Source organism: Lissotriton vulgaris, unplaced genomic scaffold (genome assembly GCF_964263255.1).
Source record: "Lissotriton vulgaris unplaced genomic scaffold, aLisVul1.2 SCAFFOLD_2668, whole genome shotgun sequence".
Lineage (NCBI taxonomy): Eukaryota > Metazoa > Chordata > Amphibia > Caudata > Salamandridae > Lissotriton > Lissotriton vulgaris.
Genome location: NW_028248977.1, coordinates 153,139 through 158,875, shown reverse-complemented (window position 1 = coordinate 158,875; position 5,737 = coordinate 153,139).

The window sequence follows — 5,737 nt, the reverse complement described above, 5'->3', positions numbered from 1 at the left end:
TTCGCTGACCCGGTGCTCGTCGTTCCGGTTCCTCAGTGGATTATCCTGTGACTTGCTGTTCCTGTTTACTACCTGGTTGGAATACCTTGGCTCGCTCAAGCTGGCATTGAGCGCTGCTCTCCTTCAGCACATTAGTTCCTGTTGCGGTTATCCCTGCTGCTTCCACTATTTCCGCAGGCGCATTTGAACTTGGCGCTATGCCTTCACCTCGTGAACTCATCTCTGCCAGCAGCGGGCGCCTGCTCTACCTGTGCTGGTAGTCCTACTCCATCAGTGTTCGGAGTTCTTACATGATCAATGTAGTCCCGTCTTCTCTACTGCTTCGGTCCTGTCAGCTCCTGTGTTCCAGGATCTGATAAGTGGAAAAGAGCACTCTGCGTTCCGCTCGCTTCGTTTGTTTTGACTTTTCATTCTTGTTTCCATTTCCCTTTTCACATACGAAACTGGTTAGTTACTTCACTGTGGCAACTCCATGTGAAGAGCTCTATTTGGACTTTGTGCCTCTCTGTTCGATACTACTTCTCATGTGTGGCATTTCCTTTGCATATTAACAACATCTTACTGGTTATTGAGATAACTCTTTCACTTCTATCTTCTAGTATATGCAGGTAAGTTGAGTATGCTTATGAATGAGGAGGGGGCCAACTTAAGTGTAAAGCAGATCTGTGTGTTTGGGATCTTATCCTTGTCTCCTCTCTTGCACACAGGGTCAGGATCCGCTACAGTAGATGTTCGTGTGTGTCTTGAGGGTCTGCCATATCTCTGAGAGGGCCAACCAGCGTTTCAGTAGTTTAGCAGTGTTCATTGTTTTCTCAATTTTCCACTGGTGCGCTGCCTACCATGGTAGTAAGTTACAGCATAGCTCCCTGTGTGGCAGCGTGGAAGGGACGTTAGGTAGGATCAAGCATCTCTCCATCATCCCCACTGTGAGTTCCCGAAGGTCAGTGGCATTTCTGTTTACCATTCCCGATACATGTCCCTGAACAGTCTCAAAACTTTCTTCAGAGTTAAAACCAGTAGATATATTTTGTTTCACCCCTGCAAAAACGATCTAGTGTGCAGTGATGCACATACAATAAGTCACATGACGACTGGTCCAAATGTCCGTCATCATATGGTTATACATTGTGATGCTAAGGTTGTCCAAACCAACTGCAGCACATCGTGGTGCAGTGCTGGAACAGCAACTCTGACAAAATAGGTCTGACTTGGAACCTTCCATGTCAGGCAGATGGCTACCACAAGTTCTAAAAATCATACTCCTTCCACAGAAGATCCTTTTTGCCAGCTACCCGTAGTACAAACCTGCTTACACATGCCCATAAATGTAGGTTGGACGTTAATCTTTTCTGGGCCACTAACACAGGCAGCATTTGAGAAGTAGGTGGTGATAGACTCAGTGTGTCATAGTGGGGCAGTCACTATATGCTGTGGTGTCTCTATCTCACTCCTAGTCTTGTGCCATTGTGAAGTCGCAGAGGTGGGTTATTCTGCTGGCTCAATGCTGGGACAGTGATTCTTTTGTGTTAAGATGTTACCCTCTTCTTCCTCATCATCATCTCACACTCTGAATGGACTTGTAGCTGATGTTCCCTGGCTCTCCTCACCACCACCACCACGTTCAGCAATTTTGTTTAAGGAACTCCTCCCACTTGATTTTGTGGTGTTTTTTCATGTGGGTCATTTGGCCTTCAGTACCATAAATTATACCCAGCTTACCTCGACCAACATTTGTGTGGCAAATGCTGCATACTGCAATGTGCTCCCCTCTTTACTAACCATAAAAAAGTCCCAAACTGGGGAGAAGGGATTTTTTACTGTGTCACTGCCAATACCTGAAGAAGAATTGGAGGTAGGTAGGCATGCCATTGATTTCCTCTCTGCTTCTCCTGGGATAGGGGTTGGTGCATGTCTCAGTTGTTGCTTTGCAAATATGGAAGCTGGCTGTATTGCTTGTGTCACATACCTTGGAGCAGGTTGAATAGCAATGTCAGACTAATCTGTGTCACATTTCACAATGCCTACCTCATCCTCATCACCTTCCTTATTATCCCCTTCCATAAATGTAAGTCTTACAGAAACTTTTCTTTTTCCTTACCTCTCCTGTTATCTTTTAGATTCTGCCGGCATCCACTCCATGTGGCTGTCTTCATCATCAGAAGTAGTGCTTGGAGAAGATGGTGGAGTACCCCTCCTTTTCCTTGCTGAATATACAGTAGCCAATGGGATTAAAAGAGGATGGTCTTGCTTAGAAGAAAGCTCAACCTAATGTTCTGCTCCAACATCAGAAAAATATACTATTGCTGGCTCTGGCTGCTGTTCACTTTGCTCTACGTCCTGAAACGATTGTGCGCTACTTTGCAAAAGGGACAAATCCAATTCAACATAATTACTCCTCGGCGTCACCATGATTGTAGTGGCTGTCTCATGGATAGACATGGTCCTGGGTTCACGTTGTTGTGGTGCTGTTGATACAGGAGTGCTGTAACTACATTTATTTTATGAAGCCCCTCACACTAAGAGTATTAGAACCTATATGCAGTCAGTGTCACTGCTACAGTTTTCCACATTGTAGTAATTAGATTTTTGTGCTATTTATTTTAGCTAACTAGACCAGAAAGAAGGGACAATTGCATTTGTTTCTAGATGACGATCTGGTTGCCCTTATTGGTAATATCAAATCTGAGTGACTGGAATACGGTGGATTTCAGGTGAGCTTGACCACCGTGTATCAGTCTACCTCTATATCACAAACACCTTTTTTAGTTTTCTGAATGGTGTTCTCCTACCCATCTTTTAGGAGCTTCCTACCTGTCCTGATGAAGATCCTACAATAAGGTTTATTTGGTCTTTCATCATTTTAGGGTTTGAAACGTCGAGAATCCTTATCCATGTGGCATGTACTGATATCGCTCTCCATAGGGGGACAGCAATGAATTGTACACTTTACCTATGTATTATGGATGTGAAATGATCTAAAAACTAAAATGAGACAGGCATCTGGCTGGAAATAAGTGTACTATACTCCTTCATCTTCCCTCACTTCGGTGCGAGCACATTTTTGAACACTTGCTATTTACTTTTTCAGAGCAACCAATGTATATAAAAAGTATATTATATATATATGTAAGCTTAGCCCTTTGCTTGCTTCTGTCAGCCAACGGCCGTTGCGCGCACTACCTCCATAGAGCTGCGCACGTTGTTGGCCGACGCGATCCCGCCCACTCATCAAAGGTGCTGTACTGCGGCGGAATTTCCGCAGGAGTAAAAGGGTTAAATGTCATTACATTTTTTAATTTATTGCATCTGGACATGGTTTTTTTCCGTGTTCTGGTTTTCTTGGGTATACTCTTACATTGCTGATTAATGAATTATCCCCCTCACTTCTGAATTTGAATGTTTTGACTACCTTTTTGAAGTCTGGACTGGCTATTCTTATTGCCACATATGTACAACACATCCTCCAAAGGCATAAAATATATTACCCCACCAATATACTGTTTGCTGAAAACAAAATATAAAATATCCCCCCAAAAAACACATTTTGTAATTTAATCAAATGCCATCCATGGCCTAAATGATGGTTCAATTCAACAGAAACCACAGAAACATATGTCTCGTGCTCCTATGACTCATACTGGGCCTACTGGCTGGAAAGCCCTTTGTCAGACTAGGCCACATAGCGAATTGACTGAATGTTGCAAAATTATTTAAAACAATGTAAACAATTACATGCAAAAATAACTAGGGCCCTATTAAAACTGCAGGGCACCCACCACAATACATTTTAAAATTGAATACAAATAAATGTACATAACCCCAATCAAACAAACAACACCCTTATACAACAGTTTTTGAACTTGTGAAATCTCAAATACAAAGTCCGTATACCCAATGGTATATATAGGGAACAGACAATGAGAGTGATCCTTTCAGCTCCACATCCAAATAAAAAGTGGCAAGGAGATAGACAAAGCACTGGCAGGAGCCTGCTGGACAGGAACAGGAAGTTGGAGTCTCTGCGGGACTTCTTTCCTGTTGGAAAAAGTACAAAAATAGGCTTCTCGCACAACAAAAACAACTGCAACAGCCCGTTGGAGAAGAAAATCTACTGGAAAAGCCTCTCAGCTGCTTCCCGAACACTGCTTCCCGAACGGTACATTCACAATCAGCACTACATTGGTGATTTGGCACCATAATCATTACAAGCAAGCACAAAGTACTGCACAAAATCTCTAGCTGCCCAAGTTTATCATAGTGCACGTGAGAGAGTACCAAACATAAATATTAAAAGTGCAAACAGAAAAAACTCCTCCTGTTCTTTGCTGGAAGGAGGAATTCAGGAACTCTGTGCTCCGCGGAGGAGCGTGGGGTTCCTGAATTCCTCCTTCCTGCAAATCCTATTCATGTAGTGAAGTTTCACGCCTTGGCCTAAAACTTTGACTGTGTCCCATTCCTGCTTGACCAGATAGAAGTGCTGGCGCTTTACACTTTTTGGTTCATATTTTTTATTTAAACTTAAAAAATTCATATATCTGGTTCCCTGCATTGGATCGTTGTCATGTTGGTGTCATGTTTAACCCTGGGTGAAGCACTACACTACACTCATGTAGTTTGCGAATTTGCGCTACTTCACACTACGCAAATTGCACGTAGCACAGTGCAAACACTGTAGCTTAGTGAAGCGGTCATTTTTTGCTTGCTCGCAGTCCTCAACTGCAAGTTGGCGACCGCGAGCGAGCAAAATGACATCCCGGTGAGACTTTTGCCTTGTTCGCGATCAGCAACATCAAGTTGCCGATCGCGAGCGTGGAAAATAAACCTCCCGGGGAGATTCTCAACACGGGGAGGTCAGGTTTCTCATTGCGAGTGGTCGGGTATGCTCGTGACCGCTCGCGATGAGAAACTACCAGTCTGCATTGAGAAAGCTGCTGCTCGAGTAGAAATCTACTCCAGCGGCAGGAAACAACCCCTTGCACTGTGCAAGATGCGGTTTACACTGATTGCACAGTGCGGACAAGCATCCGGCACTGTGCAATCAGTGTGAACAGCATTTTGCGCAGTGCACTACGCAGTTCGCGTAGCTACGCGTAGCTACCCTTAGCTCGCGTAGTGCGAAGTGCACTTCGCATAGCTACACATAGCTGTACTACACGAACTACGCCCAGGGTCAGTCATGTTAAAGATAAAACAATTCTCTATTTTTATAGATTTGTGTTAAATTTTTATTCTGTTGTGTCTTTTACTTATTTACTGTTTGGTGATATTAAAATGATGTATAAACCTGTCTATTGACTTAACTCTGACTGCTCATCTACCAAACTACCAAGCGTTCAGCAAAGATGACTTTATTAAGTCTTGCCTAGACATTAGTAGTGGTTGCAGTATTGTTATAAGGATACAAATTTAGCTTGAAAATATCAAAAGACAGGAGGAGTTTGGCAAAACAGGGAAACAGAAACAAGTTAGTTTAATTGAACGCAATGTCCGGGAGTGCAGCGACAGAGGAGTGTCTGAAGAGTGTCTCGATGTACAGAGGTTTTGGCCAGCATTATATACAGTTCTTGAAGTACAATAAACTGGTTACATATTCTGTAGACCACGTAATTCCAGGCCTAGGCATGGGCCATAAATTCAACCATCTGATAATGGGGCACAGGCGGCTCTCAACGTTGTGTACACCTAATATGGGCCAGTGTGTGTGTGTCCAGATATCCGTCATGGGGAGCTTGTGATC